This window comes from Pongo abelii, chromosome 5 (genome assembly GCF_028885655.2).
Source record: "Pongo abelii isolate AG06213 chromosome 5, NHGRI_mPonAbe1-v2.0_pri, whole genome shotgun sequence".
Taxonomy (NCBI): Eukaryota; Metazoa; Chordata; class Mammalia; order Primates; family Hominidae; genus Pongo; species Pongo abelii.
The window spans coordinates 82,741,254-82,763,216 of record NC_071990.2 but is presented as its reverse complement, the minus strand read 5'-3'; the positions used below and the strand labels follow the sequence as shown (position 1 = coordinate 82,763,216).

Here is a 21,963-nt window from a genome sequence, read left to right as displayed (position 1 = left end):
GATTAACTCTTTCCTTACCTTGTAGTCATGAAGATATTCTACCTACAGTATTGTTTAATAATTGGAAGTCAGTATCGACAATAAAGCTATATAAAGGAAAAAACGTTCAATTTAGTTATTCAAATGCAATTAAGCAAATGACTTACTAAGCAGTGAACATGAACAGATGAATCTTTAGCTCCATAATCAATCATTTCAAACAGTCATGTCAGTTTTTTAGGGTGAGGTAACAGTCTCGTTGTTGTTGTTGTTGTTGTTTTTGAGACAGGATCTCACTCTGTTGCCCAGGCTGGAATGCAGTGGTGAGATTTTGGCTCATTGCAACCTCTGCCTCCCGAGATCAAGGGATTCTCGTGTCTCAGCCTCCCGAGTAGCTGGGACTATAGGTGCATGCCACCACGCTGGGCTAATTTTTGTATTTTTTGATAGAGACGGGGTTTCACCATGCTTGCCAGGCTAGTCTTGAACTTCTGACCTCAAGTGATCTGCCCATCTTGGCCTCTCAAAGTTCTGGGATTACAGGTGTGAGCCACTGCGCCCAGCCTTTTTTCCCTTTCTTATCCATCTGATTTTAGTAGTATCAGATTACCTGTCATGACAGGCTTTACACTTTCCTACACGCCACCAAAAAAGATATCTTCTTACCTAATTCTGGAGGAATTGCATATTGCATATTGGATAGTGAGGAATATCGAGTTTGGAATTAAGAGACAAATAGAAAATGTAGATAGTGGTTCGTGACCTAAACTGCAGGCATACATACATATTGAGAAAATTGAGTAAGGTTTGAAAACAAAGCCTTATTCCTTTGTTTTCATCTGTTGACATTTTTGGTAAATATTGAAATTAGGGCAATTGCCATTTGGTGTGTAGGGTTTCCACCTTTCTTTATGAATGTAAAATATTTTTGAACACCAGACTGAAAGATTCCCCATCAATCTCCCCTGGCCCAATAAAGCTAGTGGTTTGCTAGCTTAAAATAGCATTTAGCGTTAGATAGAATTCAGGTTTGCTAGATGTAAACCAGTCAATGCAAGCATGTGTTGAGGCACTTAAAGGTGATTCAGAATATTTTTGGCAAATAAAAAAAATACTTAATGTGTATTATCTCCCAACAAGGATGTGGGGAGAGGTGGTGGTGGTGGTATACAGTTTCTTTGAGAAAACATTTATTTGTGATTTACATGAGAACTCTCAGAAGCTAAAATTTTCTTTTGGAGTTCAGGGATTTTTGAGAATAGTTGGGTATAAATATCTGAGGATTCTTTACAGGAAGACCTTAAGACTTTTAAATGAAACAATTGAAACTACGCTGGTTGACCAGCACAAAAATCCTCATTTACTTAGATGGCTCCCCTGATTCCCATGGGTTTAGGCCAGGTGGAACCAAGCATCTTGAGGAATCAATTCAGCCTCTCCAGGACTTAGTACCTCCCACTTGGGATAGTCCACGGTTTCTCTGGATCATTGTTGTTAGGTTGTCCCATTTGCTGTGATAGTGGCCCAGAGATTTGGGAGGTTCAGTTTATGTTTGCCATGGAGGGGTTCATCTGAATTTGTTTTTGTAAGAGACTTCTTATTTTCTGTAATCATTTGTTTCGAGAAGGCTAACATTGTTTGACCCCCATACAGTTTGAGAAAGAAACAAGGAATCAGGGTGGACACTGAGGGCTCTTAAGTTTTCCTCCTTTTCAGACTTGACCTTTCTGGAAGAGTCCTGAAAGAGAGTAGACCCTTGGGGGCTTCTTCACAGTGCATTTTAGAGATCCAAATCTGAGCTGCACAACTCTTATCTTACAGCCACCTTTGTAACCACTTCCTAACTTGGCATGTCTTCAAATACCTACAGAATTAAAGCAGATCATTGTTTGTTTTTCCTTATTGTGATATGCAGATAGTGATACACATTAGAATTTACATTTAAAAATTTTTGGATTGCGGAAAGACTTCAGCAGTGGATCACTGAAGGAGACCAACCATAATAGAATGTTCATTGGGGGTTTTAAGAAGTAAAATAATGAAATCAAGTGCATTGGTGCTTTAATGAATATTTTTTAGAAATCAGTGTTTTATTGTTACCTGGGGGATGAATTTTAAATGAACCCCTGAAGGGCTTCAACCAGCACTTTCTTCCACCTCACAAAGACCAGTAAAGGCCCCAAAGCAGCTTGGACCAGAGTGTTTGGGGTGTGGGAGTGAGGCAAACACGTATTTGTGAGAATCTTTCTACATCCTCCCCTTACCCCTCTTTGAAGGAAGCTAGCTCTCTTGGAATATGTACTATTCCTTGGCATCACTTGGGAGGTTGTCATATTGATCTAATTTCAAATGTGACATTGAAGACATGCCACAGAAATGTCTGTCTACTTCTGCCTCCAATTCAAAAGCCATCTCTGGAGTGGCCATTGGTGGTGGAAGATTTAGGTTCTAGCTGTCTAACATCTATTGCTATCTATAACTCCTCCTGTTCCCAAGAGCCCCTAGACCACTGAGCTTGGTTCTGCCCTCTCATATGTGAACTATCTTCCTCTAATTTAAGGACTCTCATGTGTGTTTTACTGATGGTAAGGAGTTTGAGTCAAGAAGTAGCACGGGAGTGGATGTATGGTGTCCATGTACACCAACGTGATTTTAATGACTTTAATGTTCATCTATAAATTCATTAGCTTCCTGAAGGTTTAGTTTACTCTCTATATTTCTCATGCTACTTAGCTTGGTGCTTTGCATATTGAAGATAATGAATATTGTGGAATGGACCATGCTTGTATAAATCATGTAGTAGCATTTACAAGTGGAGTTAAATGCTTTGTTTCTGGAGTCAGATACCTTGGGTAGATTCCTGGCTATGCCACTAGACAACTGTGTGACTTTGGGCAAGTCATTGAACCTCCTGTGTTTGGACTTCCTTATTCAGAAAATGGAAAAAATAATACCAACCCCCTCATAGACTGTTGTGAGCCTTAACTGAGTTAGTATACGTAAAGTAGAACCACTGTTGACATGTGGTAACAACTTGGTAAGTGTTAGCTCTTGTTGAAATTATTATAATAGCACTTTAAAGTTTAGAGAGCTCTTCCTTACCGTAGCTCATTTGATTATCACAAGAATCCTGTAAAATGTGAGGGACATATATCTTTAGTCTTGTCATTGCCCTGTCTCTACCATCACACACCATCTATCATTCTGGAGGGAATGAAAAAATATATGCACATTAAATTATATTGTTATGAGGGAGAATCACAAAGTTATGAGAGCCTTGGCTTCTGGGATCACACTGGGAGACCACATTGACGTAATCCTTCCATGGTCTTATGTTTCTGGCCAGATGGAGTGAATTGCACAGGAGGCAGCCCAAGTCCATGGGGATGGATAGACATGGCTCCCAATGGACATGGATTGGTGGGAAGACAGGCTGGAAGGTTGCTTTCCTCCCTGAATTCAACTACTCTGAAGAATGATGAAAGCCAAGCTGGTCCTTAATAAGGACCTGGGGAATGGGGCAGAGAGAAGGCCAATATCTCTATACAGAAGTTTATGTTCCTGAGGCTGGTGTGTTACCAAGGTCTTCTCTCACTGTCTCTGCCATGTCCTCCCTTCTGTACCTGATGCTTGACTTGGCACTTTGCATCTAGTAGATGTTCAGTAAAGAAAAGCTGAATAAATGAACAAATACTCTTTTCTTTTGATTATTTGATTGCCAACTAGTAGGTATATGAACACCAAAATAAAAAGATTTGAAATTAGGAGTCACTTTAGTTATATTAAATATTCAATTAAAATTGAACTAATATTAGCTATCAGCATAGGAGTCACTTTAGTTACATTAGTCAACTAAAATTGGACTAATATTAGCTATCAGCATACTTAGCTTTTTAAAATACAAAATTTCACCTAATTTAATACCACAAGAAGTACCTCTTCCAGTAATCCCAGTTCCCTTTATCCTACTTTATTTTCTTTCTGTAGCACTTACTACTTTCTATCACAAAATATAATTTACTTATTTATTATGTTCATTATTGATTGTCTGATTGTCAACCACTGGAACTCTACTCCCTCAAGGACTGAGAGCTTTGCCTGCCTTGCTCAGTAATTTATCTCAGATTCCTAGAACAGTTCCTGGCATATATTAGCTCAATAAGTATTTTTTAAAAATAAATTTAACAAACATTTAATGGCTCCCTTTTATGTGCAAGGCAATGTGAGTGGTGTTGCATATAGGGATAAACAATGAGTGAAAGACCATTTCACTGAATATGTATAAATGCATATATATTCACTGATACAAAGGGCTGGTATATTTTATATGTAAATATATGTGTATTAAATAAAGTATTAAATATGTACTACATATAACTTAGTATACAGTATACATATGTACTACAGATAAACTTAAGTAAAGGACTGTGCCCAACATGATCAGTTTTGACCTGATTGAAGAGTGTCTTTGCTTTCCTGAGTAACCCCTATCATCCTATAGATGACATTCTCTGGGGTGTGCAGGTCAACTCTGCAGGAACTCACCCAGCCGGCCATATGGCTCTCTCTCCTCCCTCTTCCTCACGCTCTAGAACACAGCTCACAAACTAGATGTCTAAGGGTTGCATCTGGCACCCATATGTGTCTTGTTGGGCTTGCCGGGGGTTTGGAAATTCTTTAAGTCAATTGCCAACATTTAAAAATCTGGAGAATTATGGAGAATTATCATAAATATTCAAATTTCCTTCCACCTTCTCTTGCAAAGCCTCAGAGTATTTGTCAACATTGGGCTGGCCTTTCTATGTGGCCTGGGCAGGCTGGGGCTGAGCAGCATCTGGCCCATCAGACCAGCAGATGAGGCATCTACTCTCTTCCTTACAGGCACTGCCACTGGTAACCTCACCCATTCACTTCCCTGCCCAGCACCTGAACGGGCTGAGCATGCAGCCCCTGCTCCTTATTCATCTGCATCTCTGGTAGGAATTTGATACTGTTGTAAACTGCTAGGAAGAGGCTAGTAGATAATAATGTTCAATTCACACTGATTGGTAGCTACACATGCTTTTTCTTTCTTTACTTTTTTTTTACATCTAGGATCCAGTCCATGAATAAGTAAATGGCTTCCTTCCAGTGGAGAGCTGACAGCTGGGATTGAAACAAGGTTTGTGATTCTTTCACTGCCCTTCAATACAATGTGCTCATTAGTGAAACAATCTCAAAAACAGTGTTCTTTTTTTTTTCCTGAGAAAAAAGTGACATTAGAGACTAATGGCTCAGCATGTCGCAAAACACCTTTCTGAGGATTTTTCTTCTGCCACTTGAACTTGTCCAAGCTTGTCTGTTAGGCAAATGTGCCTTTTTGCTTTTCAAATAATCGCCCCCGTACATGTCACTTTGGGCAAAACAGCACCATAGGCTTTCCCATTCTGTTATCACAAAGAGGGGTTATTATCTGATATTTGAAGGCAGCAAGATGTACCCCAAACACTTGTTCCGATCCAGATGAAAACATATCAAAGCCAACATCTAACCATTAGTGGATGAGAGGATACCACTTTTTTTTGCCCTTTCTTCTCTGAGAAGAAAACATGATATTAATTAATCTCCTTTGGTTGTTTATTCTTTTCTTTTCCTTCCTGCTGTTCCTGCTGACAAGGATTAGAAGGCTATAATGTGAGGGCAAGTTCGTGTCAGGTGGTACTGAGCCATTTACAGGAAAGTTTGAGTGTAATCTGAAGTTTTCATTCCTTTTAAACAACATTGCTAAGCAATTAATTAAAATATTGTCACTGATTGCCCTACCACAGTTTAACCCAGTGCTCAGTAAAGGAGTTTTAAGTGAAAGAGAAAAACAAATGGCTCAAAACATTAGATAGCAAATAAAGAAATTTGGGTAAGCCATCCTAGGGTTTGTTTCTGATGAAAGTGACCCAATTGGGGTCAAAGATGCCTGGTGATTTTAGCACCCAGGGGGAGTCTGACTTGGTGGGTAGGTTGTTGCCGTTGAAGTCTCCAGGAAATGCTCATGGGCAGGTGCACACAGCAGCCAAGGGGTCAGGGCGTAGAGTTTAGTGGCCCAGAAAGAAGGGAGCCATGGGCAAGAGGTAGGCTGTGTGTTGGGTGTCAGCCAAGGAGCTTGAGAGAAACAGGGTTCCAGGCCTTGAATGGAGAGCAAAAGTACAAATCAGCAAAGTGAGGCAGCTTCCTAGTCCTGTGGGTTGCCCAAACTCAAAACGGGTGGGAAGGCTGTAGCTCCAGATACTCACAGGAGCCCAAGGCTCATCTTGGCCCTCAGAGAACCACAGTAGCAAGATCAGTTCCAGACTCTACCAGCTGGTGGGAGCTCTGTCTATTGTTATATTATCAGTGTTGACCACAGAGGGGTCAGGATAAGGCTGAAGCAAGACCAAGAAGCCAGGACCTTACAGGCATCAACACTGGCAAGGACACCTGAAAACACACAGACACACACACACACACACCACCCTCTGGAAGTATATACTCCAAAATATTAACAGTGGTTAATGATTTGGTGGTAGAATTATGAATTGGTTCTTTGCTGCTTTTCTAAAATTTTATTTTCATGTCCATGTCTGCTTAATTTTTTTACCATGAAAATAAAATGACTATAAGAACTTCCATAATAAGAAAACAGGTTATTAAATTATGCAAAATATATGATTCACTCTAATTGAATTTATACTTGGAGCAGGTTTAAAGGTTGTTAACATGAAAAAAAAACAAAGAATGGTGAAAGTTCTTTTCCCCACAAATAGGTCTTATTACAATCTAATCATGATTATACAATTACCCTCCAACCCTCTTTCTGTCCTTGCAAGTGGAGTAGGAATAGTAAAGGTAAAAGAAGAGAGAGCATACAAAATACTTTTTGAGGATTTCTCTGGAGTGGCCTTGTGGGGAATAAACTGAAAGCTGCCAAAATAAGAATTAGTGTTTGTATTTGAATTAGTAGCAAAATCTTATCAGTTAATGTTTTAGTCTTTGCTTCCAAGGAAATATATACTGCTATTCTCTTTATTCATATATTCTTATTATTTAATTTATAGAGTTGAATATCTTGGTAACATCTTAGCAATATGATATCTAGCTCTCAGCAAATACCAGCCTATGCTTATTCACTGATTTTTAATCTGAAGGAAGTAGAGAGGTACAAAGCTATATTCCCTGGGGTCTCCAGCCTATCTCCTTCTATTCTTACTCTTCTCGTTTGAATTGTACTGTTCAATTATAGAAATGGCAATAGCTGCTCATAATTGTGCCTTAATATGCAATTAATGTTTTTGAATATCAGCACAGCCCAGTACCTTGGTATAAGTTCATTTTCAAGGTTGCCTATTACAATTTATTTGTGTTATTCAGTTTATTTATCTAGGCTAGAGACTGGGTGATGGATGAATCACAGTTTTTTCAAGGGGTGAGAAATCTGTCTTGTACTCTTCACTAAGTGTAACTCTAGGTGAACTGTTCAGTCTCTTGACATTGACATTCTAATCTGTAAAATGGGGTTAGATTTAGTGATCTCTATAACCTGCCTTCTACAATAAAAAAATTGGCTTTAACTTACTAGCTTTGAAATAATCTGGGGTTGGAAGTGGGATGTCTTCATGAGTGGGGTAGTTCAACTTGTACGTGGTGATGAGAGGAAATATCAGAACCAAAAAAAGGTTTGACTAGTAAAGAGACATTAGATTTCAGCTGAAGATAATTCTCTTACTACTGTCACTACAGATGTGCTGCTGCCAGATCTCTTTCTTTGCTTTCTCCATGGAGGGGTTGCCTCAGAGATGGGATTCCATCCAAAGCATGGACATTCCTTCTAACTTCAGACCTACAGTTGATTAGTTTCTAGTCCTAGTATTTGTCCTTTCTCCTCTTTTCCAGACCTTGGGGACTGACTTATCCATATCATAGATTTGACAAAAGTATAATAACGATTCTGGCCACCTCTCAGGAAAACAGGAGGGAAACTCTTACTTTTAACTGGAAGGATACTTGTTAGAACTCAGATGTTACACCTGTTGGGTGAAGCTCATGTCTTCTGAACACCTCTTATTCTGCCACCACCACACAGTTCCTGGGGATGTGGCAGCTGACTTCAAGGGTCACCCAGAAGGGAGAATTAGAGGCTCATGCCTGCTTTTGTGCTGGCATCCACACCCATAATCTCTGGTCAGTTTCTCTTTCTGGACTTGTTTACTGTAGAACTAAAGTGCTGCCCCCCAAAAGGCAGAATCTTGAATCATCTAGTTTATTGACCATCCCTCATATGTGATAAAATTGCTCCCCCAGTCATAGCTGAGTGAGAAGGAAGTGAGAAAATCAGTAATTGACTGGACTTCAGGTGTCAGTAAAAGTCTGGGATTGGCTCCTGACACTGAAATTCTGATAGATAATACAGCCTTAATACATTTAGGGTGGAGTGTGACCATTTGTCTTGTTAAAAAGTTAGAGAATGTCAGGAAAAAAATAAGAAAGAAGAAGAAAAAAAAAGGGAGGTGAGTTCCCATAACAGGTTAGCATGACCTTATGAACTATTCTTGGCCCCAGTTTTATCCCTTGATACCCTTTTGTCAGTTGTTATCCTCTGGGGAGAGTCAAATATTTGGCTAAGGGCTGGAGGGTTTGTAATCCTCCTTAAAATTCTACCTTTGAGGTGGTTTTTTTGTTTGTTTGTTTGAAGAATGCTGTACCATAGATTTTTGGATGCTACTTTAATGATCTCCATGGAAAGAGGTCAGATGATCATGACTGCAAAGAGTAACAGAGACACAGATTAGTGGTTTGTAGATGAAGAGGAGCTCTAGATCAAACCAAGTCCTGCCTGCAGGGGACCAGGTGATTATAACATTGATGATAGTGCTGGTATGATTCTGTTAAATGAAAGCATGATTCAAAATCATTTTTAGGTAAACTTGTAGGGGAGGGGAGAATAAGAGGTTCCTGGCTTAGTCGCCTCAGGCCCACTGATATGGGCTGTGTCCCCACCCAAATCTCATCTTGAGTTGTAGTTCCCATAATTCCCTTATGTTGTGGGAGGGACCGGATGGGAGATAATTGAATCATGGGGGCAGTTTCCCCCATACTGTTCTCATGGTAGTGAATAAGTCTCACAAGATCTGATGGTTTTATAAGGGGAAACACCTTTTGCTAGGTTCTCATTCTCTTCTCTTGTCTGCTGCCATGTGAGACATGCCTTTCACCTTCCAACATGATTGTGAGGCTTCCCCAGCCATGTGGAACTGTGAGTCCATTACACTTCTTTCCTTTGTAAATTGCACAGTTTTGGGTATGTCATTATCAGCAGTGTGAAAACGGATTAATACACCCACAGACCTCATGCCCTACTCAGGCCAGTGCCCATCTATGCCAGAAAGCCTTTCCTAGATACTTGTTTCATTATCCCTGACACCATATCCTCCTACAGTTGATATGGGTCTTCTCATAACACCATGCTCTCTTGTGCCTCTACATCTTCGCCCATGTTATTCCCTCTGTCTAGTTGTTCTTTCACCCCCTATTTTGTCTTTCTGGAAAGCTCTTATTTACCTTTCAAGGCTCAGCTCCAAATTTTATCTGCTTAGTCTTTCCTGACCTTCTTTTAACATCTGTGTTCCACATCAATAGGTTAAGGCTCTAACATATTGATAATGACTGGTCTCCTCTCAGGTTAACACATTTGCCTTTTTTTAGTCTAAACTAGGGTAAAGGTTGAAGGCAGATTCAGTAATAGTCCCTTTTCATAGGAAGCCTGCAATCTAATTGTGGAAATAAAAACTGACACACTTAAAAATTACCATATTGTGCGCTAATTACAATATGATACGTTGTAAATTTATAAGAGCTGCAGAAATTCTAAAAGGACTGTTATAATCTGAGAAGAAATATTATGAACAACATTAAACCAGTAACATTTGACAACTTAGATAAAGTAGAAACATTTCTTCAAAATGCAATTTATCAAACTAACATGAGAAGAAATGGAAAATATAAATAGTTCTATAAAATCAATTGAATTTGTTACCAAAAACCTCACAAAGAATCTATACATCCAGATAGTTTCACTGGCAAAATCTATTAACAACTTAAATAAATATTGCCAACTTTACACAAATTCTTTTGGAAAATAGAGCTGAAAGGAATACTTTCTATATTTTTCTATGAGGCCAACATTACCCTGATAATATAGCCAGACAAAAACGTTGCACACAAAGAAAATTATAGTCAAATATCTTCCTTGCACACAGACATAGAAATCCTTCACAAATAATAGGAAATAGGATCCAGCAGTATTTTTGTTCTTGTGTGTGTGTGTGTGTGTGTGTGTGTTTATGTTTGTGTGTGTGTGTGTGTATGACTATATCATGATCAGGTGTTTGTTTTCAAGGAATAAAAGGGTTTGTTTAAAATTTTAAAGTCAATCAACATAGTTCACCATTAAGAAAAGGAGAAAAATCATATATTCATTTCAATAGGTGCAGACAAAACAGTTCACAATATTCAACATCCATTTATGATTAAAAGCTTTCAGGAAGTTAAAAATAGAAATTTTCTCAATCTCATAAAGAGGACTCAGTCAAAATCAACAGCTTATATTTAGTTGTGAAATTGAATGCTTTCCTTTTAAGATTGGAAACAAGAGTGTTTGTTCTTACCATTCCATTTGTACTTGAGGCACTAGTCAGTGCAAAAAGACAAGAAAAAGTCACAAAGATCAGATAGGGAGAAGTTTTTGTTCTTCTATTTATATTCACAGGAGAAATCATTGTTTACTTAGAAAATCCTAAAGAATCTACAGAAGAACCACTGGAACTGAGAAGTGAATTTAGGAAGGACTCAGTATACAAGATCAATATTAAAAAATTATTTCTATATGTTAGTCACAAACAATTAAAAAACAAAACAAGAAAACATTTTTATCCATAAAGCACTCAAAACATAACATTCTCAAGAATAATTTAAACAAAATATATACAAGACCGCAACATGGAAAACTACATTGTTGAAAGAAATTAAAGAAGACTTAATAAGAGATATAGAACATTTATAGATTGAAAATTCACTATTATTGAGATATTAATTCTCCACAAATTTAAATATAGATTGATTCCAGTTTCAACCAAAATGTTGGTTCTACATTTTTAAAATATAGACATTAAAAAAAACTGATTCCAAATTTATATGGGAAATAAGAGGCTCTAGAATAGCCAAACAATCTTGTAAAAGAATAATGTTAGAGGCTTCATTGTACCTAATTTCAAGAGACAGTCAGCTCATATCTGTGGGTTTTGCATCTGTAAGTTCAACCAACACAGAAAACATTTGAAAAAAACAATAAAAATAACAATACCACAATAAAGATAATGCAAATTTAAAAATACAGTATATCAACTATTTACATAGCATTTACATTGTATTAAGTATTATAAGTAATCTAGAGATGATTTAAAGTGTATGAGAAGTATATGAGAGGATATGTGTAGGTTATACGCAAATACTATGTTATTTTATGTAAAAGACTTGAGCATCTGCAGATTTTGGTATCTACAGGGTGTCCTGGAATTCATCCCCTGCAGATCAAGGAATGACTACACTATTAGGCTGTATTGCTTAAGACATCTTGAAATTGGTATAAATATAGACAGAGAGCTAGAACAGAATAGAGAGTGAAAAAGTAAACCTATATATACATGGTAAACTGATTTTTTCCAAAGGGATCAAGGCTATTTAAAGGGAAAAGAAAAGTCTTTTCAACAAATGGTACTAGACTGTTTAATTTTATGAAAAAAAAGGTATTAACACTACCTCATGCATACTCAAAAATTAATTTGAGATAAATTATAGATCTAAACAAAAAAGTTAAAATTAAAAAGTTTCTAAAACACATAAGAGAATATCTTTGCAAATTTGGAGTAAAGATTTCTTAAATAGTATAGAAAAAGCACTAATTATAAAAGAAATTAAAAAATCAACTTCATAAATATTAACTTTTTAATATCTAAAGATGCCATTAAAAAATAAAAAGGCAGACTGGGCACAGTAGCTCACGCCTGTAATCCCAGCACTTTGGGAGGCTGAGGCTGGTGGATCACTTGAGGCCAGGAGTTTGAGACCAGCCTGGCCAACACAGTGAAACCCTGGCTTTACTAAAAATACAAAAATTAGCTGGGCATGGTGGCACGTGCCTGTAATCCCAACTACTTGGGAGGCTGAGGTGGAAGGATTACCTGAGCCCAGGAGGTGGAGGTTGCAGTGAGCCGAGATCGTGCCACTGCACACCAGCCTGGGCGACAGAGAGAGACTCCATCTAAAAAAATAGGAATAAATAAAAATAAAAGGAAAATCCATAGATTCGGAAAGTATATTTTCAATACATATATTTGAAATTTGTAAATATAAAAACTCCTACAAATCAATAACAAAAAGTCAACCCATTCAAAAATGAACAAAACTTGAACCAACATTTCAATGCAAATAACCATTATGCAGAAGGATAGGTGCTTAACATTGTCTTGGGGGAAGTGAATTTTACCCACAAAAGGATACCACAGAAAATATTCCACACCAACTAGAATAATTGAAATTGAAAAGACTGACTGCACTAAATGTTGGCCATGGTATGAAACATTATGGACTATCATACACTCCTGATAAGAGTATAAAATGGTACAACCACTTCAGAAAACTGCTATTTTAAAAATAAATTAAACATATGCCTATGCTATGACCCAGAAATACCACTCTTAGGTATTTAACCAGGATAAATGAAAACATATGTTCACAAAATATTGGAAACAAATGCCCAAACATAGGTAGTTAGTTAAATAAATATGGTACTGATGAGCTACCCCAAAACATTGGGCATTTGAGAAAGAGCAGAAGTAGGAAGGTCATTTTTCCTTTTCCCCCCTTCTCCCTGAAGCAGGGTATAAATCCTAAGATGGTTACTTTCTGACTTCCCACCCTTCTCTTCTGAAGCTGGTCATAAGACTCCCACTTGAGAGGTGCCCTTCTTATACCTGGAGAAAAGGGACACAGAGAGAAATCTTAACAAACAGGCCTTTCTAAGTTCCCCCCAGTTTATTATCATTAGATCATACCCCCTTTGCCCAGTCATACTTCTCCATGGCTATCTACTTTTCCATCAAACCTAAGTGTAAAAATACAAAAGTTCACCTATTTCTTTGAGTCTTCATTTCCTTATAAAGTTTCCTGTATTATCTAAAACATATTAAATACATGGGCATGCTTTTCTCTTGTTAATCTGCCTTTTGTTATGGGGCCTCAACCATGAACCTACTAATGGATGAGGAAAGAATCTTTCCTTCCCTGCAGTACACATACGTAATTGAATACTATGCAGCTTTAAAAACAAAAAGCAAAGTTCTCTATCATATGGCATAGCGTGATCCTTCCAAAATGTTCCATTTTTTAAAAAGTGCAAAATATATATAGTATGCTACTTGTGGTTAAAAAAAAAAAGAATTGAAACATGTATTTACTTTTCCAAAAAGGGGCCCAGGAAATATAAACCAGAAACTAATGAAATTGCTCAACAGCAAGAGGTTCGCTGTAAGGGAATGGAGCAGAAGGGTTACTGGAGGGAGAGAAACTTCTGAGTGCTCTAGTTGCTTAGAAGCAGTAACGCTTCTGCTTTGCAGATGAACTAACCTAGAGCCCAGGTGTTGGTTTCTAAATACCATTCCTTACTAAAAGGAACTTAGGCTATTTGGAGAAATGACTGAGTCCATGGCTGGTGCAGGGAGTATACAAGCTGAATCCAGAACATCTTGTGGTACTTGAAAGTAAGAAAGTGCTCAGAATAAAAGGATGGGGTCATGTCCAAAGGACAGAGGAGCTAGCTTGAGCCAAATCTGGGACAGTGTGAGCATCAAAAAATTGTAACTCATTAAACAAAGTGAGAATCCATGAGTCTACATGGCTAACAAATAGATAAGTAAAATAGGGAAGAAGATAAAAGTCTTTGTGAGAGTAGAATGCTGTCTAGTAAAGTAAAAGAATAGTCGTACATTCATCCCCAAATTGCATTGGGGTTCAACGATTATAATTGGGTTGATATGAGTCTGCAGTTTCTCCTGGGGACCAGGCACACCCTCAGGCCCCCTCTCAGCACGTCTTCCGCTCCAACCACCAAACATGGACAGGGATTTTACACTCTCCAACCCAGCCCAAGTGTTTCTTATTTAGGCCAAATGAGCACCTTGGACTGCTTTGGTAGTCAAAGTTGATTACACCTTGGAATCATCTGGAGAGTTGCAGGCCTAACTGCCTGGGCTTCACCCTCAGAGATCCTGATTTAATTGGTTTGGAGTGGGTGCAGGTGCCAGCATTTTAAAAAACCTTTCCAGATGATTCTCTTGTACAGCCAGGTAGAAAACTACAGACATAAAAAAGAGTAGAGATTCTGAATTTAAAGAAAAGCTGAAGGATTTATTAATATTCTAGATCTTGCCTTGCTACATAAAATTATCAAAATCCTTATCCTATTTGGGTGCTTAGTCCCAACCAGCTTCCTATTTGACCACACCAGCTTCAGAAAGGAAGATGGAGGTTGAACTTCACACTGGTGAGTCACATATGATTTTGTTTTAGGGCGAACTTAATCCTTTTAGGATGAGTGCTCCTTTAAGATGATATTCCCTCCCAGTCCTTTCAGTGAGGTCAGTAACTGGGATTTCCACAAAGCAACCCCCTAGGTCATTGGTCATCCTTGCCTTTATTGGCAACGGCAGGACCACTTTGAAATAACAGGTGTGTGAGTGTGGGTTGGAAGGGGGAAGGAGCAGAAGAGACAGAAGTGATTAGGTGACATTGTCACCCTGCCATTTGTCTGCATGTCAGCTTGGCTTTTATATTCTTATTTCCAGGTCAAAATGTTCTCTTTACTTTTTTACCTGGAGCACTGAAGGCAAAAAACATCAGAGGGTTTTTTAATGGAACAACTTTGATGATGTAATTTTTACAATTCATTGGTCAATGAGAACTCACTTCAGCTATTAGGGAATGATATTTGGCTGGGACAAACACAGACAAGCACTAAATTATGTTGTAAGTAGTGAAAAAACAATTTTATGGATTTTGAAGCCTAGTGTCTCTTCAACCCACTCACAATCAAATAAAGCTCTAATGTTAATCTTTGTGAACTGTCACCAAGACACTACAAACTGCCATCAAGGTTGATTAGGTTGCTAGTGGAAAAAAGGGAGATAATGTAATTGGCAAAAAGTGAGGCTGTTTTATCATCTGTCTAGTCAATAGCTGAAGTCTTGTTTACTACCAGTAGCTGTCAGTTAACTTCTTTCTAAATTCTGATCTTCATTATATATCTTCAGTCTTCACAACTGTTGGAGAAAGGTCTATGTGAGTGAGCAGAGGTGGAAGGGATTGCCATCTCAAATTGCTTAGGTCTATTTAGAATCTAAAATATGGCCCATTGTTTAAAAAGAGCCACAGTGTGGAGGATCTTCCTTGTATTCTGGAAGTGACTTTTTCAGTCTGCAGACTATCTTGTTAGCTTCTATACCTATTTCCAATTTGCGTACATTCAATTTCTTCTCTCCCTCTGGGGAAATAGTCTGGTTCTGCTTCTTCATTTTCTATTTTTCCTAGTTTTTCTATTTTTCAGGTTTCCCCATACCAATTTGGGCTTCATGGCTTCTGTAGTCTCCTAAAGCTCTTGAAGAATGTACTCTAACATTTAGAACAAATTCTGGTTTTAGTGCTTCTTGCGACTTTATATGCATGTCTCATCTTTCTAACACAACTTTAAGCTTTTTTGAACTTTAACCCACTTTAGGATAGAAATATATACTTCTGAATGTTTCTCAGCATCTAGCACAGCATTGAGCATATTCTAGGTAAAGACTTTAGTTAACGGCCAATTAATGTTGGGCTACAGAGATTTTTGCATAATAAATTTAGCATGGTGCTTCCTGTTGGGATCCTGTTAGTACAAAATGATATATCATAATATACGTAGGTGTATAAAGGGATGTAGTCATTTTTAAAATGCTACGACCTTTTCTTTTGTGGAGCTAAATATCTTTTTGTTAAAGTGGAGAATCACTTCCTAATTTATCATTTATGGAGCATCTATAATTTTTGAGGTTTTTTATTTAATATGAAATTTCTCCATAGAACTAAGGAAACAAAAAATAGCAAAACTATGGAGAAGGATAACATTTTACAGATGGTATTATTTTTTCTGAACACAGGTCTAGATGTGTCTGGGTTTGGCAGTACAGTTTATGAGTTGTTCAGTTCTCAGTTTCGTTCCCACACTTCAACCCCAACTCAGGACTCATCTCTCTGCCCTCCTCGGCTTCCTGCTTCTCCACCCCAGGATAAGTTGTGATTTACAGTCTGAGTGAATTGTGTGGATATTAGGCACTACGGCCTCCTTTGGTCTGAATGAGTCATTACAGTTTCCATTCTCAGAGAATTAAAGTCCTATGTGGTCTAGTGACTCTCTGTTCCATGACCTTATATGACATTGTTCTGCATGACTCTTTAAAAGATTCAAGTCTTTCTCTGGAATTTCTTTCCTGAGTCTTTCCCAATTCATTTGAAGTAATTCTGGTCTGTAATGCTGAGTAACCATGTCTGTTTAAGTATAACCTTTGAAATAGGAGATAAAGAAGAATGGGTACTGCATGTAATTCAGCAAGTCATGAAGACTGAGGGTTGCAAATTGTACCAGGGGTCATAAGTATTAGATGACTACCACAACTTGCTTGCAAAACAGCTGGAATCAGTATAATGTCTCTGATCTGCAGCCGAATCAGACATTGAGGTGAGCTCAAGCAGAACCATGCGCCAGTATTAATGTTGTACATAATTTCTTGGTAGTTACATACAGGGCTGCTGATTTAGCATTATTTGTCCTTTGCAGAAATCTTCTTACTAATCTATATAATTGATGAAGTTCAAAAAATAAACTCATGACAGAGTAGATATTATGCCATGACAACTGAGACTGACAGAGCAAACAGCCAATGACACTAATGCTTACCTTCAAATAGGGGAGATGGAAAGGGTAGCGGAGAGATTTAGACATTGTATCTACCACCCTGAACATTTGCAAGAGAATCCTGTGATATTTTCAAACACTGAAATGGCGTGAGACAGGGATACTGTGGTAGTGTTTGCTAGTGAGGAGTACCTAACATGTGTTCTGTGTCCCTACCTCCATCAGAAAGCAGTCTAAAGTGTCATAAGAGGGCAAATTCCTGGGGGCAGGGCAGCCCATTCCCATCTTTGGACTGCTGTAGCTATTGGCAATTTTTTCTTTATATTTGGCATTTATATTTATCGTATTCAAGCTTTCCTTTTGCATGTCTGCTTGGAACTTTTGCCCAGTTCAAGAAATGTTGAGGATATTTTGCTCTGTATTTTATGTAACTATATCTAAATTTAGCCAGTATAATCCCAAAAGTAATGGCAAAATGAATTGTTGGGTAAGATTTGACAACTTGAGAACATAGAGAGATTACATGTTTTATTAATGATCATAAATAATATATTTAACTATGTAACAAAATTCACTTGTTTATTTCCCACTTCAATTTAAAGATTTTTTTTACACATTTGTATCACAGGGAACAAAAGTAAATGATAAAGTATTAATAGAAAACCAGGACCGAGGGGAAGAAAATACAACTATGCTCCTCATATAAAATGTCATAATTGCTGGGTGATATGGTTTGGCTGTGTCCCCACCCAAATCTCATCCTGTAATTCCCACATGTTATGGGTGGGGCCCAGTGTGAGATAATTGAATCATGGGGGCAGTTTCCCCCATACTGTTATGGTAGTGAATAAGTCTTATGAGATGTGATGGTTTTTATGAGGGGTTTCCTTTTTCGATTGGCTCTCTGATTCTCTCTCGCCTGCCACCATGTAAGATATGCCTTTTGCCTTCCACCATGATTGTGAGGCCTCCCCAGCCACGTGGCACTGTAAGTCCATTAAACCTCTTTTTCTTTATAAATTACCCAGTCCTGGGTTGTCTTTACCAGCAGTGTGAGAACAGACTAATACACTGGAGTAGGGCTTCAAGTTTCACTCTTGGTGAAAAAGGTGAACATAACCAAGGAGAGAGCAAAACAATCCTTGAGCAGAATCAAGCTTCATTTAGCACTGACATGAAGAGATTCACTCAAGGACCCCTATACAGTGAATGATGATTCATGTCATTAATGATGTCCTCAACAAGTTTGACAGTAAACAAGAAAATATTTTTTATGGTTTTTCAAAGCAATATTTGGCAAAAGCTAGCACATTAATGTTAGCACTTGGTGAAGTCAATTCTGAAAGGAGCTAGACTTCACCAAGTGCTTCATTATATAATCTTTTAGAGGCATTGCTGGACTCAAAGACAGCATTCATAGACTCTCAAATTACTTTAACTTTTAAAAAACATTTTGGAAATAATGCATGTATACATATGTACAGATAAATTACAAGATATTGAAATGTATAAAATTAGAAGTAAAGATCTCTTCCTTACTACTTCCTCTTAAGTTAGTCCTACTCCCCAGAAGTACTCCCACTGTCCTTTACTTCTTCTGGAATTGACATTATAATTTTAAGTTCCCAATTTATCAACTTTAGACCACATGCATTAACCCAGTGATTTATAAGATGAGGGATTAAAATAAATTTAAACAATTCTATTTTTCTTTCTTGATTTCCTAAATGTGTGGGTTATATTATTATTTTCAGTTTTTTCTAGTAGTTGAAGGACTGTGTTTTGATTTATAGATTTACAGCATCTATTAACTGTCCACAAAAATGAAAGTTTTAGTGTACTTACACTTCTCACTTCCCTTGACCTGATTTTATTTATTGTAGTGTTTTTACATTGCCAATATTTATATTTCTGTTATATTCTTTCCTTCCTTCCTTCTTTCCTCTCTGTTTCTCCCCTTCTTTTTCTCCCCCAACCACTCTTCTATATAGTTTCTACAACATATTTCTTAAACACTTTTTGGACATAGGTTAGATCACCTGGACGGTTTTCTATGTTTTTAAACTTATCTTCATATTTCCCATTTCTTTAAATTTTCTCTGTTTTGGGAGATTGCCTTTATTTCTCTTTCTGCTCACTGACTTCAGATTTATAGATTTTATTGTGCAGCTTTTTCACTGCCTTTATGCAAATATATTTTTATTTTTATTTTTATTTTTAAGACAGAGTCTTGCTTTGTTGCCCAGGCTGGAGTGCAGCAGTGCAATCTCGGCTCACTGCAACCTCCACCTCTCAGATTCAAGCAATTCTCCTGCCTCAGGCTTCCAAGTAGCCAAGATTACAGGCGAGCACCACCATGCCTGGCTAATTTTTGTATTTATTTATTTATTTTTTCAGTAGAGATGGGATTTTACCATGTTGGCCAGGCTGGTCTTGAACTCCTGATCTCAGGTGACCCACATGCCTTGGCCAACCAAAGTGCTGGGATTACAGGCGTCAGCCACCATGCCTGGCCTCAAATATATTTTTAATTTGATAAATATCTTGTTTTCTGATTGCCCTCTTTTTCATACCAGTTATAAAAATGATATTCCTCAAATGTCTCTGAGGATACCAATTGAGATTTAAAAAAAAAAAAAAAACCTCTTCTGCCCTGTTGTTTACTCCATAGCTAGTTATCTTATCTTAGACACTCTCTTTCATGATGCTAATTTTTCTTACTTTTTCTGGTAATCCTTTGTGGTCCACTTATTTTTGGTATAGGTAGCTGGCAGGCATTTCCTCTGAAATTCAGTTAATGAAGGCTTTTAATAGTACAATTATTATTGATTTTGTCTGGTTATAAATAAATGCAGACCTATTGCATAGCATATACAAAATGCAGAAAAAATAAAAAGTTTAACATGCATCACCTAGAGATAACCACCGTTAACACTTTTGGGTATTTTCTGGCACACACACACGTGCAAGCAAACACATACATACACAGGGCCCATCTCTCACTATTTCAAGATAAGTAGCATATACTGGAAAATAGAAGGTATCTGCTGACATGAAGATTATGGTTTGGTAATAGAAAAGATAGAAGTAAAATAATCACATAGATTAGGCATCCTTACAAATTGCTGTAAGTGCCATGAAGAAAAATACATCGTCCCATGATTTCATATACAAGTAAGAAAAAAACAGAGCTGAATTGGGGAGACAGGAGCCTTCTCCAGGGAATTGAGATTATGTCCTGAATAAGACTTAACTAGATGAAGAGAGGGAGATCACTTCAGACAAAAGAAACATATAAAAGGGCCCTGTAGCAGGAAAAAGAAAAAAAAACTTCAAAGTAAGAGAAAGAAGCTAGAGTGCTACAGTATGAGAATGAAGGAAAGAAGCAGGTAGAGGAGGCTGGCTGGAAAGGTAGTTAGAAATGAGTCTGTGTAGGGTTGGCAGATTGTGTTTAGGATTTTTGTCTTTATCTTAAAAGCAATGGCAGGACTTTAAGCAGACGGATTGGTAAACTTAGGTTTGAGTTTTGAAAAGGTCACCCTGACTGCAATGAGGATAGCCATCAGAGGAGTAGAGTGAGTGTTAGGGCACAAGCTAGGAGATTATTACAGTCACCCAGATGAGAAGTGATTGCTTAAATGGTGTAGTGACATGGGAAGTGGGGAGAAGTAGTTAGAGGGAAATGCCCACAAGGTGCTGAGATTTCCAACTACAACAACTAGATGGATGGAGTTGCTACATACCACCATGGAATGCTATTAGGAGACCAACTTTGTGAGAGTTTTGAGTTCTGTCTTGAACATGGATAGATTTGAAGAGTTTTTGAGACAGTCAGGTAAAGATGTCAAGCTGATAGTTGATTATTTATGTTTAAATATTAAAAATGGGTCTGAGCTTAATGGCTGATTTACATTGGAGAACCATAGGCCTAGAGATGAACTAAAGCTATGGCATGGGGGAGATCTTAACGTATGGAGCATTCTCTAAAAAGATGGCACTGGTTTATAATGCATCAATAGCATAAGTGTACCTGTTTTTCCACACTCGTGACAATAGAGTTGGTCCTTGAACAATGCAGAGATTAGGGGTGCTGACCCACATGCAGTTGAAAATCCACCTATAACTTTTGACTTCCCCAAAACTTTACTAATAGACTACTGTTGACCAGAAGCCTTACTGATAACATAATCAATTAACACAAATTTTGTATATTATATGTACTATATACTATATTCTTACAGTAAGGTAAGCCAGAGTAAAGAAAATGTTATTAAGAAAATCCTAAGTAAAAATATAGTAACAATTCATTAAGAAGTAGATCATCATAAAGGCCTTCATCCTCATCATCTTCATGGTGAGTAGGCTGAGGAAGAGGAGGGGTTGGTCCTGCCATTTTAGGGGTGGCAGAGGCAGAAGAAAATTCACATATAAGTGCAACTGCATAGTTTAAACCCATGTTGTTCAAGGGTCAAGCGTACTTTGTATTGTTAAATTTTTGAATCTTTTCCGAATTGACAGATTAAAAAATGGTAGATCCCTGTTACTTTGGCCTGAATTTCTAAGGGAAATTGAGCATCTCTTTTTATGTTTATTAGCCATTAATTTTTTTTCTGTGACTCTCCATGTAATAAGAAAGTACAACATTTTTCTACAGAGAAAGGCCATAGATTCATCAGTTCTCAAACTGACCCTCAGATGGTTCAGAACCACTGATTTGGAGTTGCTCTAAACAAAGGAAGTTTAATCTTCCACATTTCAGCCCTTCAAACATTTATTGGCTGCCATCATGGCATCCTTCAGCCGCCTGTTCCACAGGTACTGGGATGAAAGTTATTGCAGATTAAGAAAGGGAGGAAATTTCCGCAGGAATTTTTTCCATTTCCTCCCTGTCTTAGTTCACTAAACCTTGAGATTTCTGTCTTCTCAAGTTGAGCCTCTAAGTGTGGCTGTGATTTCACTGCCTTGACTTTGGGATC

At 37.7% G+C, this 21,963-nt stretch overlaps 1 long non-coding RNA gene across 1 annotated transcript in view; it reads left to right on the top strand.

Moving 5' to 3' along the window:
* The window catches only part of LOC112133884 (uncharacterized), a 229,832-nt gene that overhangs the window by 9,281 nt on the left and 198,588 nt on the right, over positions 1 to 21,963 (top strand). Inside the window, exon 2 of the long non-coding RNA XR_002915486.3 lies at positions 5,074 to 5,140. This is a non-coding gene — a long non-coding RNA (uncharacterized LOC112133884). The remainder of the gene's footprint in view (positions 1 to 5,073; positions 5,141 to 21,963) is intronic.